Source organism: Sinocyclocheilus anshuiensis, unplaced genomic scaffold (genome assembly GCF_001515605.1).
Source record: "Sinocyclocheilus anshuiensis isolate Anshui unplaced genomic scaffold, SAMN03320099.WGS_v1.1 scaffold366, whole genome shotgun sequence".
Lineage (NCBI taxonomy): Eukaryota > Metazoa > Chordata > Actinopteri > Cypriniformes > Cyprinidae > Sinocyclocheilus > Sinocyclocheilus anshuiensis.
In genome coordinates, this window is record NW_015547673.1 from 1222902 (window position 1) to 1233173 (window position 10272).

The 10272-nt window shown below is 35.2% G+C and overlaps 1 pseudogene; it reads left to right on the plus strand.

The window, feature by feature from the left end:
* Positions 1–10272, plus strand: part of LOC107702860 (voltage-dependent L-type calcium channel subunit alpha-1F-like) — a 34895-nt pseudogene that overhangs the window by 11770 nt on the left and 12853 nt on the right.

Consider the following 10272-nt stretch of genomic DNA (forward strand, 5'->3'; position numbering starts at 1 on the left):
ATATATATATATATATATATATATATATATATATATATATATATATATATATATGCCTATACTGTTTTCATACATTTTTATTTCAGTTTTAGTTTTTAGTACATCAAGGTAAAGTACATGAAAATGAGAAATGTTGCTTTGGCAGTGACCTAAAATTCAAGTTTTGTTTAGCTAGATTTTATTTATTTTTATTTTTCAAGTAACAAAAATGTTTTTTTGAATGGATTTAGTTTTAATGTTAGTTTTAGTTAACTATAATTACCCTGTTATGCCTTTTAGATTTTATTTAAAAAATGAGAACATTAAATTGAGACTCAACGAGAGTCATGCTGATTTTTAAGAGTCATTAAGCATGCTGAATTTTTTGATGTCTCTCTTCAGACACTGGGCTGCACTATCAGACCTGGTGAGCTCTTTGCTGAACTCTATGAAGGCCATTTGCTCCCTGCTGCTGCTGCTCTTCCTCTTTCTCATCATCTTCGCTCTCCTGGGCATGCAGCTCTTTGGTGGAAAGTTCAACTTTGATGAGACTCAAATGAAAAGAAGCACCTTTGACACTTTTCCATCTGCCCTGCTCACCTGTTTCCAGGTAACTGCCTCTGTTACTAAGACGTCATTTGTGTTTTTTCTAACAGTGTTTTGTAAATGACAATTAACTCCTCATCTAAACTCCTAAGAACTGTGGAAAGTAAAGGAACACCCATGTGAAAAAGAGTGTGCTTTTTTAACTGAATTAATATGCTTAAGCATATATATATACTGTATATATATATATATATATATATATATATATATATAGAGAGAGAGAGAGAGAGAGAGTGAGATCGAATTAAAAGAATGTAATTCTATATATACAGTATGCATATATATATATATATATATATACTGTATATATATATATATATCCAGCCATTGGACGGCTTTGTCCAATCTGGTGGCCTCTCTACTGAATTCAATGAAGTCCATTGCCTCCCTGCTGCTGTTGCTCTTCCTCTTCCTCATCATCTTCGCTCTCCTGGGCATGCAGCTCTTTGGCGGAAAGTTCAACTTTGATGAGGCTCAAATGAAAAGAAGCACCTTTGACACTTTTCCATCTGCCCTGCTCACCTGTTTCCAGGTAACTTCCTCTGTTACTAAGACGTCATTTGTGTTTTTTCTAACAGTGTTTTGTAAATGACAATTAACTCCTCATCTAAACTCCTAAGAACTGTGGAAAGTAAAGGAACACCCATGTGAAAAAGAGTGTGCTTTTTTAACTGAATTAATATGCTTAAGCATATATATATACTGTATATATATATATATATATATATATATATCGAACTTTTCATTACCTGATGGGACACACTTGTAGTGTTGTAAAAATGCAAGTGTTTACATAGCTTTATTTAAATTTTAATTTTAAATACTTTGCGTTTTAAAATCAACTTCTAAACGTATGTTCAGTAGTCCCTATAACATAACAATTTTAATTTGTGGTGCTTCTAATTAAGTGATAAAAAGCAGTTGCAAATGTTGTACAAAATAAATATCACCACTACTCATCTTTGCACCAATAAAACGTAAAAACACTGTTTTTCTACCAAATTATATGTAATATCTAATTATTATATTAATATTTAACTTGCATTGGAAAGGTTTCCGTGACCTCTCGCGAGATCTCGGCAAAAAGTCTCACGATTTATTTCCAGAACATGATGCATGATGGGATACACTAAGCCTCGAATAGCGCTCCGGAGCGGTATTCGAGATAGTGTGGATTTAGTGTGCTTTAAGGGCACTGCGCTCTGACGTTTTTAAGACCTGGGACAGTCTTGCGCACTTACTTCCTGTCGCGCGCACGCGCTCTCAAGTGGCCAAGACCGCAAGTGTGGGTATTTGGACAAGGGGTTTGTCTCTCTTTAAGTACACTTAAGTGGCCTTTTATTTAATATTTAATATTTTATTATATTATAATATTATATTATCTGCCAGTACAGTTTTTTAAAACATACTTTTAAGATTTAAAGAACACTACAAGCGCACATTCAATACAATTAAGTGCACTTCTTTTTCACAAGGGAGCGTAGGCTTATGTGCATCTACAGATTGTGTAGGAAGTGGCTTTTTTGTCGTCCTACTTCCAAAACAATGATTTATTTTATTAGCAATCATTTTAATGATGGTTCTTTACATCTTTATTATACTATACAAATGATAAGAGATTGAGAAGATATTCAGAATACTGTAGTTTCTGTACTGAATTGGGAGATGTAAACTGCAGCTGTTTCTTATGTAGATCCTAACAGGAGAGGACTGGAACTCTGTCATGTGTGATGGCATCATGGCGTATGGAGGACCAATATTTCCCAATATGATTGTCTCTATTTACTTTGTCATTCTTTTTGTCTGTGGTAACTATATCTTTTCAATGTGAAATATGTATAAAATACATTCAATCTATAAGCTCCATATTTTTTATATCTATTAACCTTTCCACATGGCTATTCTTGTATCTGGAGTCTTGTTTCTGGCCTTTGACTTTATCAAACAGACATCTTGTTGAATGTCTTCTTGGCTATCGCTGTGGACAACTTAGCCGGAGACGGAGGCAAAAAGAAAAAAGAGTAGGCAGCACACACACACAGGACAGAAGCAAAATGTGCACATCCTTGTTATTGTCCTGCATTCACAGGCACAGAGCTCAATCTGTTTGTTGTTTTAAAGAGAGAAAAAAGAAGAGGAGGAGGAATGGGAGGATGATGAAGACAGAGAGGAAGACGAAGCTGGAGTAAGTTCTGGGGTGCTCTTTCTTTCTCTCTGCATTTGAGACACATTTAAAGGAATAGTTCACCCGAAAATTAAAATGTACTCCCTCCTAGGCCAAGCAAGATGTAGATGAGTTTGTTTATTGGCACAGATTTGGAGAAATGTAGCATCACATCACTTGCTCACCAATAGATCCTCTGCAGTGAATGGGTGCCGTCAGATTGAGAGTCTGATAAAAACATCACAATAATCCACAAGTAATCCACACCACTCCAGTCCATAAGTTAACATTTGTGAAGTGAAAAGCTGCATGTTTGTAAGAAACAAACTCCATCATTAAAGCATTTTAACTTTAAATTGTTCCTCTGGCCAACATATGAGTCCATAATCCATAATAACGCTTCCTCCAGTGAAAAGTCCATCCTCTGCATCAAAATCCTCCGACATATTTGTTTAGAGCTGTTTTGGACTGTTTTCACTTGTAAACTGTGCTTGATCTGTACAAATTTCTCTCCTGATTCAGACAGATGACTTTTTTTTATCTATGCAGTATTATGGACAGAGGACTTGAATTTTAGCCAAAAGCAAAATGTCTTGTTAAAAATGTCTTGATGGATTTGTTTCTTACAAACACGCATCTTTTCTTCAGCTTGTTTTCCACAGAACTGGAGTGGTGTGGATTACTTGTGGATTATTGTGATGTTTTTATCAGCTGTTTGGACTCTCATTCTGACGGCACCCATTCACTGCAGAGGATCCATTGCTGAGCAACTAATGTAATGATAAATTTCTCCAAATTTGTTCGGATCTGTTCAAATGATAGAAGATATAATTGGTAAATATTAATGGGGGTTTTTTTAGTGGAAAAAGTAAAAAGTTATCACATTTTGATGAATGAAAAATCATGGTTTTATATACACTTATTAATCATGCATTATATGATCAAAGACATTTATTAAGCAAGTGATTTCCATTTGACTGAGGATTTCTATATTGTCTGTTGATTATAATTTATATCTGTTATCCAATTATAGAATTTCTATGATTGTTCTCGTCATATTATTCTTTATATTTTTCTTGTTCTTAATTTGTTTAGAATGATGTGGATGATTGGGAAGAGAACGAAGAGAACGAAGAGTTGAGAGCAATTGAAGGACTTGAGGGTAAATTCTGTCCAGTCCAACTCTTTATATTCACTTTCATTATATATGTGAATTTATTTAATGACATTTTTTTAAATCTTCATATTTTCTAAAGGTATAGGCACTCCAATGAAAGTTGAAAGTTTTCAACCCAAAGAGAAAATTGTACCCATTCCTGATGGAAGTTCTTTTTTCATCCTTGAAAGAAAAACTGGTATGTTAAAAAAATTTTTTTTTACAAACTATGGTGGTTAATAATGATATTTTTTCTTATCTCTGACCTGAAATTGACCGTGCTAATATTCACTTAGTCTCAGAGTCGCCTGCCACAACCTCATTCATCATCATTACTTCACCAACTTCATCCTCATCTTCATCATATTCAGTAGTTTTTCATTGGCTGCTGAAGACCCAATCAAAACTCATTCTGTCAGGAACGTTGTAAGTTCATGCACCTCTAGAATAGAGGACTAGATCAGAGCGCTTGAGGGCCAGTCTGTGTGCAGATCTTCCAGTATTCCCATTGTTAAAAATAGTGAACAAAATTATTAATATATCATTTTAGAATTCTGAAATAAACTGTACTCAGGCGCACTTACTGGCCCTGCAAAATTAGCATTTGATGGTCTTAAAACAGTGATAGATGTTGTGTCCCTGCTGGATGGCTTTTCTTAAGAGGACTGTGGTTCCCATGATTCCCAAACGTCATCCCTTGTGCTCTATAGAGATTAAACTAGCCTTAAAGTACAATCTCTAGTTTGAAAAAAGGCTAAAACCAGATATGTGGGTGAATCCCATGAAGACTTTCATATTTCACCCCAAATCAATTATATTCTATATCAAGAAAATGAATAGTTTTTTTTCTTTTTACATTGTGAGATTATTTTCATGTAAGCACAAATGTATTATTCACATTTATCACTTTAATGCAAAATCATTTAATTTTTAAAAATATAATCACAGCATATAATTTAAATATTTAACTTAATAACTGTATTGTTCTTAAAATCAGCAAATATTATTATTATGTTTACAATTGTATTTTTAAATTATAATTTAAATAATATGTATTTTTCATCTTAATTGTCCTAAAAAATATTTTTTTTTTTTTTCTATGCAAAGTATTTTATTTTTTGGTGTGAAATATGACATGAAACGTGAGATTGACCAGGTACCAAAGACGACGACTGTACTCTTGATTGCTGTCTTTATGTCTTATGATAGATGCTGGGCTATGCTGATTATGTCTTTACCGCCGTCTTCACTATTGAGATCATGTTGAAGGTAAACTATTGATCATCTCGCGCATAATAAAAAGTCACTCTTATGCTTCAAACTGATTTTTATCTTTACTACATGTCCAATAATGGCCAGGGGTATTATTGTTAACTAAAACTAAAAACTAAAATTATTAAATAATATTTTTATAAATTGAAATGAAGGTGAAATAAAATAAAACAAAAATATTAGATGGAAAACTTACACTAAAACAAAAAGTAGAAATGTTGTATTGGCAACTAACTAAAATAACTTCAATAAGGTTGAAGCACAACTGCTAACTAAAAACTACAAATTTAAATGAAATCTGAATATAAAACTAAACGCTAATTCAAAATAAAATATTAATAACTTTAATAGCATAAAAATGATACTAAACTAACACTGGTTTTGAGCTCTGACAAGGGATTGGTCATGTGCAAAATCATCAGATGTTTGTGAATATTGAGTTTAAACTTTACATTTTTTAAACTTTTGTATATTAATGAAAATGTGTGGCGGTGTGTTGCTCAGATGACTGTGTATGGAGCTTTCCTTCATCAAGGTTCCTTCTGCAGAAACGCCTTCAACCTGCTGGACCTTCTGGTCGTCAGCGTATCCCTCACCTCTTTCTTCTTGCAGTAAGCGTCCGTCTGTCACTTAGTTCAATTATTCCTTGATTCATTTATTTATTTGTTGTCATTTCTGTATTTAGTTCAAGTGCCATTTCTGTGGTGAAGATTCTTCGAGTATTGCGAGTGCTCAGGCCTCTTCGAGCCATCAACAGGGCAAAGGGACTCAAGGTACAAACTCACAATGCATTTCTCCATGCTAACATCCACAGTCCAATCATCCATTAGACCTGCATGATATATTGAAATATAAATTAGATATTGCAATATGGCTTTACTGCGATTATCAAATCGCAAATGCTGTGATTTAATTTACAATAAACATATGCGCTGCGGTAGTGTGAACAGAACTGCTTTGAGATGAAGAAACACTTGAGCTGCACATGTAAAAGAACATATCACATTTTCAACCCAGTCTCATAAAAATACGTACCTCTGGGTACTTTTCTGCAACACCGTTTTTACGTACCTTACTGCACGTTTCGCCGCAGTTTCAAAGAGAAATGTCCACTGAGTGCCGCTAAAACACGGGTTCAATACGTCATCCCTGGCACGTTTTTATTACGTTGATATAGGTACGTATTGCTGTGTTTTTATTACATTTCTTCAGGTACGTATTGCGGCGATTCAGAATTCAAATATCCGGGGACTGTCGCTAAAAGTTAATGCTCTATCGTGTTGGAAATATGCCCTACACCAAACCCAACCCTAAACCTACCCGATAGTGTTAACAAATGCAAAACTGATATAAAAACACATTTGTTGATGCGACTGTGCCATTTTAACTTCCTTATATGCAGATTTGAATTGTTTAGTCGAACCGTAGTTACACGAGCTCCTCACCTCTTAAGTACGTCTCCGTACTCCGTGAGCTACCGAACAAACCTATCGTCTATGAACACCCATTAATATGAAGCTGGATATGTGCGGTGCTAACATTCAAAAGCATCAGTTTTCAAATCTCCCAGCATATTAAAAATGTTTTGAAGTCACAACATAATACTCTTCAAGTAATTGTGTGAAAATTACGCTTTATTAATCGAAACTCTGTAAATCATACTTTGTGTGAAAATAATTTAAAAGGTGTCGGAGTTTTACTGCCTCTAGTGTTCATTTCTTTTGGAAACTGCAGTGATATGTACTTATTGGTACGTATTTCGCGTCTTGCGAAAATGTGTTCCCAGGTAAGTTTTTGCCATGAGACCGGGTAGCACATTTTCATATCACAGTATATATATATAACAGAAAAATAAAATATTGCAATGTGCAATGTTTGTTTTGAATGCCATGCTGCCCTAAATACCATAAATGCTCATTATTTCCAGTACTGTTTATTCATAACCTTCAATGAGTGTTGCTGCTTGTGTCTTCAGAGCGTGATTCAGTGTGTGTTCGTGGCCATCCGCACTATTGGCAACATCCTCATCGTCACCACTCTCCTCCAGTTCATGTTCGCTTGTATTGGTGTGCAGCTTTTCAAGGTGCATAAAGTCAACATGAATGCATGTTCCTGGTGCTTGATTCATCAATTCATTATTTCCTAAGAAAAACAGGGTCCGTCTTTAATCAGTCAGCCTTTCATTAAAATGTAGTAACTTTCCTTTTAGGTTGACATCACCTAGGCTGTGCAAACAATATCCAAATAACTATTTCCAATACGTATTTACTTGCTGATTAACATGAATGTAATCCCTCTTGCAGGGCCGGTTCTACAGATGTACGGATGAGGCGAAACATACACCTGAAGAGTGCAAGTATGTGGTTTGGTCATAAATTTGTTTGCTTTGCACTCACAGTGACTCACTGGGTTGTTTTCTGAGACTTGTGTGCGTGATTGTTTCAGGGGCACATTTGTGGTGTTCAAAGATGGTGATATGAACCATCCAATGGTGAGGGAGAGAGTTTGGGAGAACAGCGACTTTACCTTTGACAACGTGTTGATGGGGATGCTGGCGCTCTTCACCGTCTCCACGTTTGAGGGCTGGCCACAGTGAGTGAGAAAACCACTCAACAAAGCAACACTGATAGTGGATCCTCCAAACTTTAATTGTCTTTCATGTATTTCACAGGCTCCTATATAAAGCCATTGATGCTAATGCAGAGAACAGAGGACCCATCTATAACTACCGTGTTGAGATTTCCATCTTCTTTATCATCTACATCATCATCATCGCCTTCTTCATGATGAACATCTTCGTGGGTTTTGTCATCATCACCTTCCGTGAGCAAGGAGAGGCTGAGTTTAAAAACTGTGAACTAAGTAAAAACCAGGTTAGTCTGAATTCAAGGCCATTTCTTTAGATATTGAATAGGTTAGGCTATATTATCTTTCTTTGGTCATCTTTTGTTGCTCTTGTTGTCTGTGTCTCGGTGTCTCTGTCCTTTGCTCACAGCGGCAGTGTGTGTATTACGCATTGAAAGCTCAGCCCATAAAGATTTACATCCCCAAAAACCCCTCTCAACTCAAATTCTGGAAGATCATCAATTCCTCTCAGTTTGAGTACATCATGTTTTTGCTCATTCTGCTCAACACACTCACACTGGCTGTACAGGTACACACACACATACACACACACACACACACACATACACACACACACACACACACACACACACACACACACACATTCATGTTATCTAAATGGGGACATTCCATAGACTTTTATTGTTTTTATATACATCTAGTTATACTGTAAATACTATCCCTTGAGAAAACCCCTTGAATGTCGAATTGTACTTTATTTTATAATCTTAAAAGTATATATTTTTAAAAACTTTACTTGCATATAAAATAATATTAATAAAATAGAGTACACTTTCATGATTATTCCTTAAAGGGATAGTTCACCCAAAAATGAAAATTCTGTCATCATTTACTCACGCTCATGTCGTTCCAAACCTGTATGAGTTGCTTTCTTATGTTGTAATCAAACAGTTGGTGGTTGCCATTGACTTCCATAATATTTTTTTCCCTACTATGGAAGTCAATGGCAACCACCAACTGTTTGATTACCAGCAATCTTCAAAATATCTTCTTTTGTGTTCAACATAAGAAAGCAACTCATACAAGTTTGGAACGACATGAGGGTGAGTAAATGATGACAGAATTTTCATTTTTGGGTGAACTATCCCTTTAACATACTTATGCACTTTTAAAAAGTGCACATTATAATAATGTCAAATTAAAAGTTTGACTTAAAGGCAGAGTAGGTGATTTTTCAAAAACACTTTAGAAAACTGATTCGGGCCGAATCGCAAAACAAACTTGTAGCCAATCAGCAATAAGGGGCGTGTCTACTCGTGATGTGGAGGAGAGAGCGTTCAGTGCACAGGACGGACATTAGCCGAGCTGAGCGACAGAAAGATAGAGATGGCGGATAAAAAACAAAAGAGGAAAATGTCTGCGGAACGATAAGGCAAGAAGTAGGACCCGTGTAAATATCGGATCAGCTTTCCAGCGCTGGAGAGAACTCAAGGAGCGGAGGCCTGCGATCGGACGCCGAGGTTGCTTTGTTTCTTCTCAATAGGTGAGTAACACCGTGTCTACAACAGCTAAAGTCTGCCTACACTGGACGCGATCAAACGACCGTTGAAAACCATTTGAAATTTGTGTCAGCACATCATAAATAGAACCCGGCAGCAGTTTTCTGTCGGGGATTTGTTGCGCCGCGCCGCTCACGTCCGTAGACACGGTGTAACATTGGTTTTGCTTTGTTTCACAGAACTAATCATTGCCTGGGTTGCGTACGTATATGTGGGGCGGAGCTATCAAAATAGGGGCAAGACTACCCCCTTTTGGGGTAGGGGCGTGTTTGTTTTGGTGATTTCAAATATCAACATTGGCTACCAGAAATCACTTACTCTGCCTTTAAAAGTACATTTGAAATCATTATGTTTTAATAATCTTTTCTGCGCTTCAATGAAGTACACTTATTTTGATGTGTTGACTAACATACTTTTATAAAAATATTTTATCATTACAAATGTATTTAAATATATGACGTGCAAGATTTAATAGAAATGACATCAAAGTATAATTTATTTTACGATAAATGCATGTCAGTACATTAAGTAGTACACTTAATGTAATTTACATATAAAGATAACTTGAGATCTACTTAAGTGGTTAAAAACACTCTTAAGTTCAATTAATTGCATTTAATATAACATTTAAACTGTAATACATTTTCATTTAGTTGTAAATAGCATGCAATTAAGCATCCAAAAACATTACATTCAGTTCTCAATTTTTAAGTATTGTTTAATATATATATATTATTTTTGTAAAAACAGAAAAAAAATAATAATAATAATTTTGGTCAAACTTTAGTTTGGGGACAAATTCTCACTATTAACTAGCTATAAACTACAACTTTTGCCACAATAAATTGCTAATTTGCTGCTTATTATTAGTTAGTAAGGTAGTTGTTAATTTTAGGTATGGCGTTGAGATTAAGGGATCTAAAATATGGTCATGCAGAATAAGGCATTAA